At 40.2% G+C, this 20,895-nt stretch overlaps 1 long non-coding RNA gene across 1 annotated transcript; it reads left to right on the top strand.

The window, feature by feature from the left end:
• The first annotated feature begins 14,047 nt into the window (after nt 1-14,047).
• LOC143267191 (uncharacterized) lies at nt 14,048-19,883 on the top strand. Its single transcript, XR_013042107.1, has 3 exons — nt 14,048-14,099; nt 18,882-19,081; nt 19,712-19,883. It is a non-coding gene; the product is annotated as an uncharacterized LOC143267191 (long non-coding RNA).
• The last annotated feature ends 1,012 nt before the right edge of the window (nt 19,884-20,895 follow it).

Genomic DNA, 20,895 nt, shown 5'->3' with positions numbered 1-20,895 from the left:
GAATCTGGGCCTTCATTTAGAATTCATTATTTTATAAACCGCACAAAGGGATTTCCAAGTTGTCAAGCTTGGTTTGTAAAAAATAAAATAAAAAGATATGATAAAATGTCTGGCACAAGCTTTTCTGACTTTAATTTTTTTTTTCCTCCCTCCTATTCATCTTCCCAGTCATAGCGGGTACTCCATCAGCTGTGATAGCTGCTATTTTCTCTGGATTTAGATCAAACAACCTCAGAACATCCATCAGGGCCATTTTTACATCCTTTCTCCTTTGATGCCAAACCCCAAAGATTCCCCATCATGTACAGTCTGCAAGTCGTCGGACTGACAAGTATTAGTAACCTTGGAATGTCGTCCAGACACCAGCTTTCATCCTGGAGGAGGCTAATGAATTTTGCTGCAACGGACTTGGTCTTGAAATGATTTTTCTTCAGGTCACCTTTCATAGTTAAAATAGTTTGCTTTCTTGTAGTTTACTTTTTTCTCTGCTGAGGTAAAGTAGCAGAGAGAATGGAGCCCAAGGACAGGAGAGACTCAAGCACAGAATTCTAATCCCTGCTTTTACCACTGGATAGTGTTTAATTATTTGGGAAAAACTTCAGTTTCTTAGAATATCTTTGCCTGCTAAGTGAGAGCTTAAAAGCATAATCTTCATTAGGATTTTCAACTTTTAAAAAAATATATGCATATATGTATACATATTTAATAATTTTCAACAAATATATGTGTACACATGCAGAGAGACTTGTGTGGAATTAATTATATGTTTGCTATACTTTAAAATATACAGATAGCCGGGCGGTGGTGGCGCACGCCTTTAATCCCAGCACTCGGGAGGCAGAGCCAGGTGGATCTCTGTGAGTTCGAGGCCAGCCTGGGCTACCAAGTGAGTTCCAGGAAAGGCACAAAGCTACATAGAGAAACCCTGTCTCGAAAAAACCAAAAAAAAAAAAAAAATATACAGAATGAAAAGCTAATTAAGTTTTAATGAAATTTGTATTTTATTACTCAAAATAGTAGCTATACATATTCTCTAGTAAGATGATAAAAACAGGTCAGAGACATATCAGTTTTCTGTGTAATTTTGCTATACATAAAGCTATCTATAAAAACTCAGATGAAACAACTGAACTCTACCTAGGTGCAGAAACTGAACCACTGGTCAGGGATATGATAATGCAACAACATCTGGGTTGATAATATAGCCAGAACCAAGTGCTTCAAGCCAGGATTCATGCTGTCGTCTAATTAGTGTTTATTGAGCATTGACCATATGTACGGTGTTGCTTAGAGTACAGTAAACTGCCAAAATTTCAAACACAAATAAATAACTATAGGTCACCTGTGTCTGCCCCATCCCACCAGCCATGGTTACCCGTGAGTTTTCTTGATTCATGTGTACCTCCAGTGGCCCGTTTGCCCACCAGCATACTGCGTGCAGGCCTTTGGCCCCATGAAAACCCTACCCACATTTGTCTGTCTTCAGAATAGGTCTGTGTTTTCCTGTTTCTCAGCTCAGTTGCAGCCCAGAGATCCACTTGAGGGCACCAGCACCCTCCAGAAGAAAGCAGTCTCCCAGAGCTTCCTTCCAAAGCAAACGAGTTGTTCCAGAGAATTGCCATACTCCCTGATGACTTCTCATACACATGTCACAGTGCTTGTCACAGGCAAGGAGGGGACACTCCTTCCCTGGCTTGGTACCTCACTTTATCAAATAAGCATCTGAAGAGCAGATGTCTTGCATAGTCCCCAGGGAAACAGCTCTCTCCGCGTTTCCACCAATTACACAGAGCTTATGAGGAAGACTTGAAGAACAGATATCTGAAATGGCTCCCAGCTGCCCTCAGAGTCCTCAACTCTTTTAACACACATCTGCATCCCCTCCACATGCTTCTCCCAGCACTACTTCCTGACTCAACCACAGCGTTTCTTCTTGCAATTTTGTCATGTATCTCAATCATTTAGGGACCTGCTATTATGCAAATTCCGATTTAGTAAAGATGCTATGGGATCTGAGATTAAGCATTCATCAGGTCAATGCTGGAGACAAAATTTGAAGGTGGTGACAAAAATTTAGTAATTAAGATAAATAATATTCTAATATAATATTATAAAATTAAATAGACCAGTTAATGTTGATCATGCTATATTTATGGAAAGAAGTTTTCATAATTAAGCATATTACAATTTACTTCAAGGGATTGTGTACCCTACTTTATTAATCATGTGCTAATTTGCTAGCTTGGGTTTTTGCTAAGGGACACACACACACACACACACACACACACACACACACACACACACCCCTCATCATTATAACAATAATATGAAGGACTCTTAATTAACCAATAAAACATACTCTAGCACAAAGGATCTCTATCATGGGGAGGGGCAATTCTGTGTCCCTGGAGAGATTTACCAATGTGAGGAGATACATTTGATTGTCATAAGATTAACAGGGTCCATTGACATCTAGTATGTATATGTCCGATTGTATTAATCATCAATCATACAATGTGCAAGATAATGCCTCACAACAAAGAATTATTTGGCCTAAGATGTTAAAGTGTTACAAGTGAGAAACCCTCGGATAAACATATTGTTATATACCACAGGTGTAGTGTTAAGAATGAAAATGGCCCCATAGGCTCATAGGGAGTGGCCTATTGGAGGAATTGTGTCACTGGCATGCTGGTGGGGGGGGGGGACCTTTGAGGTTTCAGATGCTCAAGCCAGGCCAGTGTCACTCTTCCTGCTGCCTTCAGATCCAGATGTAGAATTCTCAGCTACTTCTCCAGCACCACAACTGCCTGCAGGCTACCATGCTTCCTGCTGTGATGATGATGGACTAAACCTCTAAACTGTCAGCCACCCCCAACTAAATGTTTTCATTTATAAGAGGTGCTGCGGCCATAGTGTCTCTTCATTGCAATAGAAACCCTAACAAGACAACAGGTAAGAGATGCCATAAATGAGTTTGAATTTAAGTTTTTATGACTCCAAAATTATTTTCTACTCTCTAGCTTCCCTCACTAAAAAGAAGACCAATTCATCTTCTAACATTAGGCATTGACTTAAAGTGAGTACATAATTACTTTTTAATGTGTAAAGTTACAATATTTAAAAGATAATATTCTTGTAAGGCATAGAGAAAGGGCCATCAGGTGGCCAATTGAAAAGTTACTACAAGTTGCTAATTAAGAGCCAATTAAGGAGGCAAGCCTATGGCAGCTCTGTAGGAACTTGGGTTCAGTAGTGTTCAGTGACAGGAGCTCTGGAATCACATTCATTGCACGAAATTTGGAGACCTACACCTGAAGTTGTATTGCTCCTTAGATTTATAGCCAGTAGAAATTCATGTTACTTTGCAATTATTCATTTTTGTTCACTGAGTCCTATTTTTTCAAAGTTTAGGACTATCCTTTCAATAAATATGTGAGTATATTAATTTATTTTTAAGACAAAGTGTCTCTACCTAGCCAAGGTTAGCCTACATGTTGTGATGGATTCTCCAGTCTCAGTTTCTTATGTACTGGGACTACAATCAAATGCCACCATCCCTGTGAATATATAAGTTAATGAAACATCAATATAGTATTCTAATTTATAGTATAATAATCTAATAATATCAAATCCCCCAACATAATATTCTAATAATAAGATATTCTAGTTTCCTTTTTAGAAGTATTACAGGTGACCGGATCCAATCTTATTTTGTTCCCTCTGTGATCACAAGGTTCCAAAACATTAAACTGTAAAAGATTTTAAAGTCTTAAAGGAACAAGTAAAAACTGCCTGCTTTGTATAAAAATTTAAACACAAACTGTACTATATTTGGATATTTATTGCAGAACTCTGAATTGCTGATTGCAGTTCTAAAGCCAACTTTCCATGTTACAATGTGATTCTGGATCTGGAATTTGTCTGTTACCACACCTTTGCCATGTCTCGGGCTCTCTAATGGACAGCACAGACAAGACAGCAATAGGCAACAGGAAGAGGGACAGCGTTTCTGTAACGCTCTATATTTTCTGGAAAGCTACTGTTCCAGTCTCAGAATCCTTGAGTATGGTCAGCAGCAAACATGTTCTCCCGCCCAGAGGTTCAGCACAGTGTGGCTGAGATTAGGTCATTCTTAGCTGCTAGGTGTTAATGACCTGTCTCCTCTCTTTTGTACCCTGGGATTTAGGCTGTAGGTAATCTTAGTTTGGGACAATTTATGTATAACTTGACTGAGCTGAGAGTTGCCTAGACTGATGATAAACATGATTGGGGTGGGGGTGCATGTAAATGTGTGTCTAGAAGGGAATAGAAATCAGAAGGTAGAGTGAGTGAAAACATCTACTCTGACCAATGTGAATAAGCTTCATCCAACATATTTGTGGCATGAACAGAACAATAGGTATCAGGATATTACTTTCCTAAGGAAGAAAAAGGCTTATTTTGACTCACAGAACAAGAATACCGCCAATTGTGTTTGGGAAGATATGGCAGCCAGAGTGATCCTGTTATATCCACAGGAAATAGACTGATTTTTTTTCCTTTTTAGTCCATCAGGGACCTCACGCAATGGGGTGATACCACCTACATTCAAGGTAGTTCTCAGACACATCTTTCTGAAACATATCCCCATAGGCACATTTAGAAGAATCTATCTATCTATCTATCTATCTATCTATCTATCTATCTATCTATCTATCTATCTATCATCCATTTAGTCTATCATCTTTCTAGTCTATCATCTATCTATACATCAATCTACCTACCCACCCAACTCTATCTCTACCTCCCTCTCCCTCTTCCTTGAGTGAAGTCATCCATCTTCTCTTGAAGGAGGTTTGAGACTCCCAGCCTCCAAAAATGGTAGGAACTTCTCCTTCTTAATAATTTTCATTCTTTTGTTGGTTTGTTGTTGTTTTGAGAAAGGATTATATACAGGTGAGGTTGACCTCAATTGACCTCAATTTAACTGAGGATAATTTGAAATTCCTTATCCTCCTGTCTCTACTTCATGAATCCTAGAATGGCCAATATGTATTACATGCTTGGTAATGAATCACTTTCTATATATCTATATCTAGACTACTGGTTCTCAACCTTCCTAATGATTCAACCCTTTAATACATTTCCTCATGTCGTGGTGACCCCCAACCATAAAATTATTTTCATAACTGTAATTTTGCTACTATTATAAATTGTAATGCCAATATCTGTGTTTTCCGATGGTCTTAGACAACCCTTAAAAGGGTCTTGACCCACAGGTTGAGAACCACTGGTCTAGATAGAGAGAAAGACAATATTCTGTTAGTTCTTTTTCTCATAACTAATATAAGACTATATCAGCATTGTCTTTCTGATCTTTCAGCCTTCAAAGTCCAGTACAAATAATTCTCAGTCTGCTTGAAATATTTATTATTGCTTCTATTTTTCTGTCTAGAACCTGTAATACTCTAACAACTAAACGATTAGTACTAGATATAAGGTATATTAGTTACTTTTCTCTTCTTTGTGACCAAGAACCTACAAAAAGCAACTTAAGGAAGGAAGTGTTTATCTTTGTTGACAGTTTGAAGTTCTTATGCGTTCATCATGGTGGTGATGGCAGGATTGGTAGGACTTAGGATGACTGGTCACATCACATCACTGTGTGACCACTGGTCAAGAACCCCGGGAAGATGGAGGCTAGTGTCTGTTTACTTTCAGTTTTAGTCCGAGACCCCAGCCACAGAACAGTGCCATCTACAGTCAATGTAGGCCTTCCCACCTTCATTAACCGATCTAGTCAATCCCTTGCTGTCATATTCAAAGACTTTTCTCCTAGAGGCGTCTAGATCCTGTGAAATTGATAATATTATCCACCACCTTAGGCCAGACATGGTTACACACACCTACAGTTCCAACACTTGGAAGGCAAAGAAAAGAGGATTGTAAGTTGAAAGGCAACCTGGGCTACATATTGCATTCCAGGCTAGCCTGAGCTTCTATAGCAAGACCCTGTCTCAAAATACATACCTCCTCTCTATGTATACATATGGAAGCACACACATACACACATGTGCATATAGAGAGAATAAGGAAATACAGTAGTCTGCATGCTTGCTGTCTATACTTGTTTTCATATAGCCTATCAGCTTTATATCTTTCTGCACCCCAACTAGCAACAACACATATGAAACTTTATATTGCACACCTGGAATAGGAAGGTATACTTTATACCTTTAGATAAAGGGTAGGTTTCTTTTCTGTTCATGCTTTCTTTTTTTCTAAACCCCAGACAAGGTGCATGATGAGGCTTTGAAAAATAGGATTCCAGCTGTTTGACCAAAGGAAGCAATGTCTGGAATGTATTTCAATAATGTATCATGCCCAGATGTTAACCAGAGTTTTCTCCTTTTTAAAGACCAATGAAGCCTGTCCAAGAAAAACACTTTAATCATCCCACTCTCCCTCTGGGGGTACGAAAAATTGCCGCTTGCAAATGCTGCCAGCTTAACTGATCATGTATGAAGAGATCTGTGCGAGTATATATAACTTCTGACGTGACTAGTCATTTAAACAAACACCTAATTTCATACATATCCTATATGCTCTCAAGTCTTAAGGAAACAAGTATTTTGTAGTTCGGCTTCATTGTTCTGAATGAATGATGCTGTAACTGTGAGTATTTTCTCTAAAACAGAAATCCTGGGAATAATAATAATTTTCTGAATGTTTGTACAAATGTAGCAGTTAATGATTTTTCTCTCAAGATCAAAGGCATTTGCTAGGTTGATAAAAGATAATGTGTTTCTTACCTTCATTTATGTGGTTGTAATAAATGAGGCCCACAGTAAATAAACCATTTGTAAAAGAGTCACTTTCTGCAGGCTCAGAACCATGGACTTTCTAGTGAGTTTGGAACAATGCCCTAGATGCTAGTTAGAGATACTAAAGGATGTGTGGCTCCGAGCCTTTTCATTGATCAATAGTCTCCAGCAGAAACTAATAAGATGGCATATATGTCACCATATCAGTTTGATAAATTTAATAAAGTTGTGCACAAAGTAGGGCTTTTTAAAAATTTACTTAAGGTTGTTTAGGTGATAGATATTTGATGGTGTACGAGCATGTGGAAATAAGGGAACAAATACCATGAATCGTAATATGAGACTGCTGTCCTCCTCTGGAAAGCAAGGCTTTGTTCTGGAAGTTTATTTTGGAAGCAGTCCCTGAGAACTGGAGTAAATGACAAGTAAGAATGAAATGAAGAAAGCAGAAGAAAACTGAGGTTGTGCTATTAAGTCAGCTACCACTTTGGGCTACTGGAGCATCATCCTTGATGCTTCCTCAACTGTCTAAGGAGAAGGGCCAGCCAGAAGCCCACAAGGAGAACTGTTAGCTGCGAATTGTTGACTGTCTCTTGAGAGGGTTCGAGTTGCCCACTGGAAAGGAATTCAATCCCACACCCAGGGTCTGAGCATCGCATGGTAGGCCTCCACAGCAGCTTGTGACAGGAGAGCTTTTAGCATCAAATTGTTATAGCTTACACAAACCCTTTCCCAGTAGTCTTGACTACAACAGGAAGCTAGACACAGAGCCCAAGAGGAATCTCAGGAGCTGGAAACAAAATTTAAATAAGGAAGTGTTCCACAGAATATCTGGCCCATTTGACTACAATGATTGCTTTTGTAAGTAAGCACCCATCATGTTTAGCTAATATTACCCCTCTATCTCTCTCCCCATTTCATTTTGCTAAAAGGAAATGTTCTTCTTCATCTTGCTTGCTTAGATTGTAACTTGTTGTTTACTATAACTATCTGTGGGAACATGCCTGCCTTAGAGGTGTGGAAAGCAAATATATTTTTAAAAACCTTGAGACCACTGATCCATGTCATAGAATCCAGAGAAAGAGACACTGGGCTGCAGCAGAAATGACTTGCCCACCATGCTGTCATCTGGGAACTGAGAACTCACTAAAGGGCCCTAAGAACAACCCATAGATAGGAGTCCTGCAGTTCCTTAGAACATATGGCCAACTTCACACCTCCAGGATGGATAGAGAGGTCTTGAGTCACCCTAAGAGCAGCACTGGGGACCCTGGCCCAAACAGGTCCCAAGCTGGCTCAAGGCACTCTGCTTGAAGAGAGCTGCTACTCCTCGGGGTGATTCTAACTGATAGATGAGGACACAGGACATCTTCAGTGAATCCACAAGCAGATGAGATTTTCTCCCCTCTTCCAAGGCCACTCAGAGCCTAGAGAGCTTGGCTCTAAAAGCAGTACTACTTCTAACTGCTTTCTCAAAAGCATATTTTCTACAGGCCAAGTCAGTTATTCTGACAGACTTAAACACTTGGAGGATTGGGTTTTTCCTCTGTGTATTTATACCACCTATATTTTTAATTAATTAATTTGTTTATTTATTGTACATCCTGGCCACAGTTTCCCCTCCCTCTCTTCACAGTCCCTCCCTGTTCCCAGCCCCCAATCTACTCATCCTCTGTTTCTGTTCAGGAAAGGGCAGGTCTCCTATGAGTACCAACAAAACATGGCCTATCAAGTTGCAGTAAGACTGAGCACCTCCCCATGTACTAAGGCTGGGCAAGGTGAGTCAGTTTGAGGAGTAGAGTCCCAAAAGCCAGCAAAAGAGTCAGACACAGCCCCTGTTCCCACTGTTAGGAGTCCCACAAGAGGACCAAGCTACACAACTGTAACATATAGGCAGAGGGCCTAGGTCAGTCCCATGCAGGCTCCCTGGTTGTTGGTTCAGTCTCTACGATCCCAGATGAGCACAGGTTAGTTGATTCTACAATTCTTTCTCCCTCTCTTCTGCAGCATTCCCTGGGCTCTGCCTAATGTTTGGCTGTGGGTCTGCATCTGTTTCCATCAATTGCTCACTGAAGCTTTATATACTGTGAAAATATCTGATCCACCCTGCTGTGTGTGTGTGTGTGTGTGTGTGTGTGTGTGTGTGTGTGTGTGTGTGTGTACTACATGAAGACAGTTCTTAACTGTAATACAACCAAGGGGCACCTCATCAGCAATGTTACATAACCATCTTCATACTTCGTTTATTACTCTCTGGATACTCATGCCCTATTGAAATGTGCTCGTGGTCTGAACAGAATGCAACTCACCTCATTTTCATTTGATCTGTAATATGATTTACATGTAACAGCATGTATTTTTTCTACTCTTTCAAGGGGCCTCGTTATTATTTTAGTGTTGGGTTAATATTTCTTACAAACTGTATGTACATCACAGACTCTACAGAAAACAACATTACCAAGGTCATAGAGTGCAGATTGCCACACACACCCTTTGTGTAGAAGACAGCCTGAATGTTCTGTTACTGTCGAGCTATTCCTGTTTCCATGAGGTTAACATATAAAAATGCATTATGCATGATGGAAAATGCATTTCATATATTTTACCAATTGTTATTATTGTTCTAGAGGGGGAAATAAATGAAAATGGTGGCAGTTGCCGAAATGCATTCTTATTTGAGACTTAATATACAATACCAATTTAGACTACTTACCTTCTTCAGCGTTAAACCTCCCACTAAACTGCAAAGCTTGATGTCAGCTAAACTCTATAAATGTTAATTTAAGGTCAAGGCGCTCCTGGGAAGCATTTGAATGCTTAGAGCAGAGCCCAAGAAAACTTTCTTTCGAAGATTTATGGGACGATATGGCTCCTTTCTGAAAAATACTAACTCTATTTCTACTTTTTCCAATCATTTTCTATTTCAAGCTGTAGGACACACTTTCCTTTATGGATACCTCTGAGATATTTAATAGCATTCTGGAGATGATAAAATGCAAATTTTTTCCACGTGTAATGTACAGTGTCTCTCCAATTTAAACTACATTTAGTAATGATGACTACTTTGTACGGTGAGGAATAAATGACCTATAGCCTCTGTCCATAGGGATGACCCAGAACACAGGGGTATTGTTTTTCGATATACAAATTATCATGAAGTAGGTTCCCAGACAATAATCTTTTTTTTTCTTTCTGAAACTAAATCATGTGATAAGATGTACTTAAAATTTTCACTCAAAAAAAAACCTTGAGTCCAGTTTTTCATGCTGCCTAAATGACTGTGTGGAATGAAGTTGAACACATGGGCCTCTAAAGATATTCTGTGATGGTTACTATTGGTTACCATCTAGGAGACAAACACCTGAGCCTATCTATGATGGAGTTTCTAGGGAGGTGGGAAAGCCCGCCCTAACTGTGGGCAGCACCATTCCGTAGGTTGGGCCCTGGACTGAACACAAAGGAGGAAGTGAGCTGAACACTAACATTCACCGCTGTTCTCTGCCTGCGGCACATTGTGATCTGCGGCCTCACACCTTTGCTGCTGTGTCTTCTCCACAATGAGGGGCTGTACTCCCCAACTAGAAGCCAAAGTAAGTCCTTCCTTCCTTAGGGTCTATCGGGTATTTGATCGCAGCAATGAGAAAAGCAATTGATGATGTTCGTGTGTGTGTGTGTGTGTGTGTGTGTGTGTGTGTGTGTGTGTGTGTGTGTATGTGTGTATGTGTGTGTGTGTGTGTCTGTGAGTGTGTGCATATGTCTGTGTGTGTGTGTGTGTGTGTCTGTGAGTGTGTGCATATGTCTGTGTGTGTGTGTGTGTGTGTGTGTGTGTGTGTGTGTGTCTGTCAGTGTGTGGGAGTGTGTGTGTATGTATTTTTAGGCTACCAGTTTCTCTCAACAGAGATCTGGAACGTCTGCCAGGTGGGAGTTAACAGGAGCAGCATAGTCTATCACTTACCTAGAGGTTCTAAGGTCACTTTATCCTGTTCATCAAGGTGAGGTGCTGTGAACAAAATCTCCTGGGACTAAGGACAGACATCATCACATACACTCCTTGAGAGACATAGATTGAATTGGCCGAAGTTTGCCAATGCTCCTAAAGGGCCTCGATCTCTAGCCATGTCAAGGCAGATCTGGATTGTCCTTGAAGCATTTTGCATACCATGTTCTGTGACACATCATTACATAGAACAAGTGAATGAACGGCCGGCCTAGCAAGTGGCTGTGCAGAGGATTATTTAGGTGTTTTGACCTAACAGCTTTGTCCTTTAAAGGATGGTGTTAATTGAGTAGGGCAATGAGAGCTTTCTGTCAGGGATTTGGAAGTGAGATAAAAACGCAGAGCTGAACATGTAGCAGGGGGACTAAAAGTGATAACGTACAAACAAGGGGAAGCCATCTGTGGAGAGAAGGCAGGAAGGGTTAGCACTGAGTTAGACGTTCTAATAAAGCCAGAGTCCTAAAGGAGGAAATGGGCAGACGGAGAGAAATTCCTCAGAAACAACAAGAAACCACATGGACTTAATCACAAAATGCCAGGGGCCAGGATGGATGCCAGTGATAGAGTGCTTGATTAGCATGGAAGGCTCTGGATTTGCTATCCAGCAACTACATACAGGACAACACAGACTCAGAATGCAGACCTTCCCCATAAGGCTTAAAGAGAAATTATTTCATTCTCTGATATACTTGCTACGTTGTTCCTGTATGGGTTTTTCATGGTGAGTTCTTGTTAGTTAAAATAACCTGAATCCTTGGGACCGTGGCATCAACAAAGAGTATTCCTGAGGGGCATGAAACTGCCTCCTAAGGCTATGAAATGATAAATAAAATCTACATTCTTTCTTATGGTGAACCCTCTTCAGACCACATGACTGACAAAAATTTGGACTATGAAGATTTAATACCACTGTTTGGTGGCAGGTTGGTGTGGATGTGGCTTGTGACAGTACCAACAGAAGCAATCCAAATGGGTGCAGAGGCATCTTCTACTGTGATTGCCTAAAGGGGAAAAACTCAACCCTAAACAAACTATTGACACTTTCTCCTCCTTAACACTGCCAAGCTTTGTTCTTAAGACAAAACATGCCCAAAGCCTCATGCTTGGTTACCTGAACATAGAAGGCTCTTAACTGAATGAGTCTCTTAGAGGCCTTGGCATAGCAGATTTGGTAGGACTAGTGTTGGTCTCCATTTAGAAGGATAATCTCTAGGAGAAAAATCTCATCTCAACTAATTATAAACCAGAAGGGTATTGCAAAATTCCAGTTACCCAGTTAACTCAGCCAACTTTGTTTGTGCGGTCATGGGATGTGGTAGAAAGAGCAATGGAGAACAAATCTGTAAGCTTGGAGTCTAAGGGCATCTATCTCATTGTCCTTTCCTGAACCTCAGTTTCTTTGTGAACAAAACCGGGTGGTAGAAGTAAATAAGCAGTGAGGTCCCAACACTAAATGTGGAGGGTTTTATTTCACTGACATTTCTCTAATTTAGAGACAGAATGGAAATGAATACTTTCAAGTGAGAGTTTTCTGATCATTGTATCTAATTCCCACCAGGGAATCTCCAATTGTGGATAGGAATGGCTATGTCTAGCTATTGTCTACTCAGTTTCCATCACATTTTGACCTACTCCAGGGAGGAGATGCCTAGGTGTGAGAAAAGCAACGTTCTGTGAAACCTCCTGTAAATGTGACCCTCTAACCCAGCATCCAGTTGTAGTCTCCTGCCTGTCAAGCTAAACCTTCCTAAGGAGGATGGCCTCACCTCGCCATTTCCATCTGTTTGAAGCTTCGTCTGATAGGTTTATGTGTGTAGATGACGTGGACAAGAAGGAAAAAAGAATCCGTAACTATAGCTCAGAAAAGAAATGGAAAGGATGTGAAGATGGACGCCTGTGTTGCGTGTGTGTGTGTGTGTGTGTGTGTGTGTGTGTGTGTGTACACATGTGAATAAGCAAAGATACACGTCTTTTTGTACACGAACACTCATGAGTTCTGAGGAAGGATCAGTTGTTTTAAGCAGAGAGTTTTACATGTACAGAACCCCAGAGGTTGGAAAGAAATGGCAATTTAGGGAAATTCAAGTAAAAATCAGCAATAAAGCAGCAGCTAGATTAAGGGTTTGGACTCTAGGGCATAATAGAAAGCCACTGAAGGCTTTTTAGTGGGGAAATAGGTTCCCTTTGAGAACTATGACTTTGGCTGCAGAAAAACTGGGGCCAAGGAAGACCAGCCTGAGACAATGGAGATTTTCAAGGAAAGACGCCTGCATTTGAGGTGGGGGGATGACAGTGAAAACAGAGGAAAGCAGCTGTGGTCCAAGCTCCTCGGCTCCCAAGGCAGTTACAGGACACTTCCCTCCATTCCGCTGTTACACACTGGCCTCTGTTGTATTTATCATGGCCCAGCTGAATGTCAGCTTGAGCGTCCATTTTACCACTGGAAAGTAACGTCCTTGAAATGAGAAAGTGCTTTTTTCACCTTTTATCTAGTTTGCCAGGGTTCTCCCTAATAACTGGTAGCTTGCTAGATGTTTGCTGAAGGGGGAATCATATATCCTTAATACATTTCATCCATGTCTTGGTCCTACTACTTGGCAACCGTAAGAATCCCATTTAAACGCTTTTTCTATCAAAGGGCTCTTCAGAAGTCATTTCTTCACTGCTGGGCTTGACAATTAAATCCTTGTAATAGTTGTCAGTCTGCCTTGGTTTGAAATCATTCACTGCCCTTGTGAATTCCTAGGACCATGCATTCCATTTCTGGAATCTTGAATGAAAAAGATCACGTTTCGTAAGATCCATGAGACTGAGAAAAATCTAGCCAGTACTAACTAGATGGCTGACCAACACCCACCTCAGCCTGCAGGATCCTTTTCCAAAATCCAAACTAGAGACTTTAAGTAAAGAGAAAGACCATCAAAGAAGTGAGCAGTTCCCTTAAAACATGATATTGAGATAGTTAATTTTACTTATCAACCTGATAAGCTTAATAAACATCTGAGAGATTAGAAAAATGCATTTGAGGGCTCTGACCTAATAAAGGGCTTGATCCCTTGAAGGATTTGTAATACGGTGACATTATTTCAAGGTGGTGTAAGGTAGGCAGTGGGGCATAATTTGAAAGATGTAAATCATCGAAGGCATGTCTAGGGGAGCTGTATCTTTTCCTGATGCCTTCCTGTTCCCTTCTGCTCCGCCCCCCCCCCCCCCCCGCCCCGGCAGCTATGACGTCAACTGCCCCACCCACGCTTTCTCTGCCAGATGCACTGAACCCGTTGGAACAGTGAGCCGAAGTAAGTCTTACCTCTCGCACGTTGCTTCTGTCGGTTAGTTGTTCATGGTGACAAGAAAGCTAATGATACGTGTCCTGTGGCTAACGACTGGGGCAAGGTGACCTAGGTGAGTGTGGGTGGATCCAGCCCACTAGCAAAGGAAACAAGGACATGAGAATGTGAGAGGCAGCTTCTCTGTGTGCCCCGAGATTACCAAGAGCCAACCTCACTAACAAGTTACTCAACCATCTCTTCCCCACAAAACTCAAATAAGTTCCTATTTGTCCTTATGTACACACAGGGAAGCACAGACTTTCCAGCAGGAGAGAAACAGCACCATTGAAGAATAAAAGTTCCATTGTTCTGCTGCTTCTAAAGGAAATGATGAAAATTATAAGCTAATTTACATATGGAAGATTAGCAGAGTATCCCTTTATTCCTATTAATATATTTTCCCTTCCTAATTATAAAGATTTGAATCTTTTTAAAACAACTTTATACAAAACATTCCTGTGGATATAAGAACTGCATGTTAAATGCTAATTTTGGATGAGTTATTTGCATAACCTTACAAAGGAGCTAAATTGCTTGTATTTAATAATAAATAGAGAGTTTAAAAAGGATTGCGGATATCTTGAGAGAATGTGAAACAGAGAAAAAAATTTGCTTCTATTTTAAGATATGGAATTTTTTTCCACTTTGAATTTTAAACTACTCTCTATGCTCGAGGGAAAACTTGTCCTAACTTTCTGATAAGCTTAATATTCCAAGGCTCTTACAATACTGCAATTCAAATCCATTGAAGGTGAAGAGCTAATATGTTTTAAAATGAGCATGGATAATTTTCAAAAATAATAAACCGCATCTAAAATAGATTCACATTTGAAAAGTGGTGACTTTTAGATTCTGCACATGATGGCAAAATACAATGGTAAGGATGATCCCAAGAATTCAGTGATAATCAGAATTCATACAGAAAAACAGATGAAGGACTTCTCTTTAGCAGTGTTCACGTCTCACCCAGTCATCATCAGTTTTTACAAATGAACAGAAGAAACAAGGGTGAAAACACACGAGATTTGTAAGGTGATAACGTGTTGAATTGGAGTGGATGCTGTGGTCTAGGAAACCAGGAACCAGTCTCCCCCCAGCATTCAATACTGAAGACACTTCACTGCTCTCCCCTGCTCACCTCAGCTCAATGCTTACTTCACACCACACTTCTTAGATCTTGGATGCTCTTGCCACCCACCCTTCTGAATCTTTTGAGGACCATTCCTTCTCTTTGGTCTCTAATTGTTGCCCTTCTCTAGGATTCAGTCCGGAGTCTTTTTTTTCCACGTTCCTTCTCTTTGGGTGATCTTCTCAGCGCCCTTTGATTTTACACTCCAACTCTGTGCTCTTTGAGTTCATTCACACCGCAAGCCTGCCCTCTGAGCTCTGATTTGCAGATCCCAGCTAGTCTTTGGCCTTCCTCTTCAGAAGTCCGCTAACATCTCAAGGGCAGAGAGTCAGTCCACTACTGCACAATCTATGAGCCCACAGCCTGGGTCTACCCTGGCTTCACTGAAGCAAGCTTTCCTACTCGCTAAGAACAAATCCAATCTCCTAACAATGGCGGACAAATACCCAACGTGCTCCCGTCCTTACCTGTCTGAGAAAAACTCAACTGTCAATATCCCATGATATTTCTAGTCTCAAGGATTTTGCATAAGCTGGGAATATTTCTCTCACTGTATCTATTTTCCCACTTTCTTTTTAAGGGACAGACTCAGTCAAGTCTCAGCTTAAATACAAGTTTCTCAAAAAAGGTCTTCTTCAACAATGTTTCATCTGCCATTTGTCTTTGGTCAGACTTCTCTTTATTTATTTAATTTTATACTGGCTACCCCTTCTCTAGACTGATAGCACCTAAGGTGAGGGAATAAATCCATTTTCTCCTACAAAGTGCCCAGAATTTAAAACAGTCTCTATGATATAATAGGTCTCTAAAAATGTTTGTAGATGAAGTAAAGGAATGAAAAAGCACGAGCTGGAACAATTACAGAATGTTCTACAAAGTTCTTCAGGACAGAGTGAAACTGTGTTAAGTGCTAAGCACATGGCAACACAGTGGTAGGTGGCTCTAATTTCCTCCTTGAGGACTTAATACACTTTAGGAGAGAAATTATGTTCTATGGCAATATATTTGTGTCCTGAGCACATCGAGCATTGGGGAATAAAGCTTCTAAAAGTCAAGTGTCTATTGTATTGAAAAGTTTAAAGGTTTTGCATGATTTAAGCTAAATAGCACGCTCATTATTTACTTCCAAAGCTCTTCTGTGGTCTCAAGGCACAGAGTCAAGCCCTACAAGTGAAGACAAGGGTGTCAGTAAACAGGCTGAAGTGGGCTGTCATTGCAGGCCTCCAATTTTCCTGGTGTGAGACGGAAAACATTATGGCAAGGTGACTGTGGGGTAGAATTACTCATCAGTGTGGACTGAGAACAAACATCTTTAACTCAGAGAGGACGTGATTCAATGACTCTCCACATATTCATTGAATTGATGCAGCTCCTTGGACATCTAAGCTGTTTTCACATAATTGACCTTCAAGTACTAAATATTGCTTCTAAGCTATCCAGAACAATTACCCATACAAGGAAGATGGAAGGTGTCAAGAGGAAATCCTTCACAGTTCTGAAAATAAATAAATAAATACATAACTACTGAAACATGCCACAGAATAACCCCTGCCCCGCTGGCTCCATGACTGACATTTTGAAGCTGATTACAAAGCCTGTTCAGTCAGATATCCCACTGCAATCAACATCCGTCTTGTGTTAGCCTAATGGGGACTTTGCCTTAATAATAAACATAGAATTGAGTTCTTACTGATAATTATGATAATAATTTTCAAAGGGTAAGTCTTTTCCTTAATAAATAATCCTCCTCTGAGCAAGCATCCTTGAATCTTATCTCTGCTGTTTTACAAATTAACATTTTAAAAAATCAATTTTGATACTTGAGACTATGCAAGAATAAGTGGAAGACAGAAGTGACAGACTCTGCTTTTGTGCAGATATGGATATGAACTGAGCACCAATGGTAGACAGAAAATAGGCAAATCTGCTTATTAGAGTGTTCTGTAGTCTCCAGATCCCAAAGACAATTTCCAGTTTATGTTTAATAAAATATCCCTCACTCCTCCCAAATTAATGAATTAAAACCAACAGAGATCCCCATGTATTTTGTTATCAGTGTAGCATAATACAAAGCAGGTGGTACCACTGTATTCATATGCATTCACTTGATAATGACTAATGTAGAACTTTTTCACAAACTTTTTAAATGTTTGTCCTCTATAGGGAAAAAAACAAAACAAAACAAAACATCGACACAAGAACCTTGTCCACTTTTTAATACGGTTATCAGTTTTTCTCTCAAATTGTAGGAATTCCCCATGTATTTTAGAGATTAATCACTTATCTGACTCCTGGTTTGTCAATATGCTTCCCATTCTGTGTTTTATTATTATAATTATTTACTCTGCTAGCTGGGTAGAAAGAAGCGTTTCGTTTGAGACAGTTCTTCTTGCTTGTTTGCATTTTGTTGCTTATTTGGGGGATGTCATATCTATTGCCTGAGTCCATGTATTATGTCTCGTTTCTCTTGCTGTGATAAAACAAACATCGTGACCAAAGGCAACTTGAGGAAAGAAAGGGTTCATCTCCACTTCCATGTCTACACCATAGTCCATCATCAAAAGAGGTCAGGGCAGGAACTGGAGCCAGGAACTGAAGTGGAAGCCATGGAGAAGTGATGCTTCCTGGCTTGCTCTCATGGCTTGCTCAGCCTCCTATCCCACCCAATATCTCCTGCTCAGGGGTGGCATCAGCCCCTCCCCCCCAGTGAGCTGGGCTCTCCTGTATCAATCATTAATCAAAAAGTAATACCCGACAGACTTGATTACAGGAAATCTACTAGAGGCATTTCTCAGCTGAGGTTCCTCTCCCCAGATACGTCTAGATCTCTGTCCAGCTGACAAATACTAACCAACAGAGTCTGCTGAGGATGCTGTAGCAAAATATTTTTTCATTGTTTTTAAATAACTAATTTATTTATTCTATGTGTCTTTTATATCATGTATCTTGATCCCATTCATTTCCCCATCCCTCCACATCTGCCCTCAGTCCCTTGTAGCAAAATATTGTAGGCGGGGTAACTTACAGTGACAGAAAGTTATTTCTCATACTTCTGGATACTAGAAAGTCCTAGATCAAGACCCCACATGTTTGATGTCTGGCAAGATCCTACTGTATGGATAATCATGTTCTTCCATAACTTTATTCCATGTAAAACCTCACATGGTCAACAGTGGTGATAGATCTTTTTGAGACTCTCTATTATAAGAATACTAATCCCATGACCTTATGATCTAACCACCTCCAAATACATAAAAACACACCTTTACACTGTAGCATTTTGTCTCAACATAAAAATTTAGGGGATACAACATTCAGGAGAGAGCTTCCATTATATCATCATCTAACACAATGTCAAGATTTGTGTGTGTGTTCTTTTGGACTCCATGGTTTCATACCTTGATTTCATCTTGTTAATCTATGTCAAGTTGATTGTTGTATGTGATATAAGACAAGCTAGTAATCTGTTTATCCACATAATTTCTGGAGAGAAAAATTTTGTTTGTGTGGCACTCTTGTTAAAAGTAATTTGATCATGCATTTCTAGACCCTTGTTTTTGTTATAAAAACATCATGACCAAATGTGACTTATAGCATAAAGATTTCATTTTTGTTTACAGTTCCATAGGGATAAGAGCCCATTATGGTGAAGAGGCATGACAGAAGATGATAGACATGGCAACAGGATCTGGAAGCTGAGCAATCACATCTCTATCCACAAGCACAAAGCAGAGAGTGAATTAGAAGTAGGCCTGGACCCAGTGGTACACTGCCTCCAGCAAGACCACACCTTCTAAATCTCCCCAAACAATTCCACCAGGTAGGGACCAAGTGTTCAGATATATGAACCTATGGGGGACATATATGATTCAAACCATCAGAGCCTTTTTGAGTAGGGGCTCAAAACACAAAGATGAGCTTTAAATGTATTTTAAATTAAAAATATTAAAATGTGGCTTTGTAACAGATTTTAAACCAGAAAGTGTGATGCCTGTACTTTTACCCCCAGATTAAAGTTCCATAAAAACTATTCTGGAAGTGTCCACTGGCTGTTGTCTTACTTATGGTTTCTATTGCTGTGCTGAAACACCATGACCAAAAGCAACTTGGATAGGAAAGGGTTTACCGTATCTTATTCCTCCAGTTAACAGTCCACCACTGAGGGAAGTTAGCACAGGAACTCAAGCAGGACCAGGACCTGGAGACAGGAACTGATGCAAAGGCCATGGCATGGCTTGCTGAATTGCTCCCATGGCTTTCTCAGTCTGATATTTATTGCATCCAGGATCACCTGCCCCAGGCTGGCATCACTCACAATGGACTGGGCCCTCCCACAACCATCATTGGTTAAGATAATGCTCCACAGGCCCTCCCACAACCATCATTAGTTAAGATAATGCTCCACAGGCTAATCCTAGGAGATGCTTTCTCAACTCTTCCCTCTTTCCAGATACCTCTAGACTGTGTCAAGCTGACACAAATCTATCCAGGACAGATGTGGAGAAATTGCAACCTTTTCCATTCTGTTGCAAGAATAAAGAATAATGTGGGTATAACAGAAACAGTGATACCTTAATATATGCCTTAATAAATTAAAATAGAACTGTCATATGACCCAACAACTTGATTTTTTGTCTTTATTTAAGAAATTGAAATAAAAAATCTTGAACTAATATGAATATTCATATATAAACTAATTGTATGGCTCACATTAGCCAATATGGGGAACTATATCTTCAACAGATGAATAGGCAAAGAAGATATGATATGTACATACCATATGCACATTTCTTAATCTTTAAAAAGCTAAACATTACCACTATGAGAACCTGGATGAACCTGGACAACATACTAAGAAAAATCGTTCCATACAGAGAAACATGTGTTGCCTGATTACAGTTTAATGAGGTATCTTGGATAAAATTTATAAAATCAAACAGTGGGGCAGTGGTTGCCTGGGTCTGAGGAAGGGAAAATGTGGAGTTACTACTAATCAGTAGGCTCAAAGTTTAAATGAAGCAAGTTGAGTTAACTTCTAGAGATCTGATTACAACTTAGAACTTAGTCAACATTATATTGTACAGTTTAAAACATTGTTAGGAAAGTCATTGTTAGGAAAATTTTATGTGCTCTTGCCAAAATAAAACAAAAAAAGAGGCCAGCAGTGAAAATATCATCTACCAAAAATTATGAAAGAGCTGAATATGAAGTCTGTGTCTTTGTTAGGTTGAAGAGGTGGGTGGTTCAGTGTGCAAAGTGTTTGCCACACAAGCATGAAGAGCAGGTTCAGATACCTAGAATCCACTCAAAGAGCCAGTTACGGGAGAACGAAGCATGTTCTTGCCCAGTATCATGAAGGACTGAACGGGGCAAAGAGGCACACACATAGGCCAAGGTCAGACTGCCCCGGGTTCCAGGAGGAAGCATGTTCCTGCCCAGTGCCAGGACAGACTGAACAAGGGAAAGAGACACACATGCAGGCCTGGGGCAGACTACACTGGGCTCTGAGGAGAAAACTCAGGCTCCTGGGCAGATAGGCACTATTATTGTGAGTGAAAGGACCAAGCAGATGCTAAACAGGCTGCTCAGTCTCTTCTCAGAGATCAGGCCTCAATTTCAGTTTCCTGAGACTTG

Source organism: Peromyscus maniculatus, chromosome 9 (genome assembly GCF_049852395.1).
Source record: "Peromyscus maniculatus bairdii isolate BWxNUB_F1_BW_parent chromosome 9, HU_Pman_BW_mat_3.1, whole genome shotgun sequence".
NCBI lineage: Eukaryota > Metazoa > Chordata > Mammalia > Rodentia > Cricetidae > Peromyscus > Peromyscus maniculatus.
This window is presented reverse-complemented; position numbering and strand designations above follow the sequence as displayed.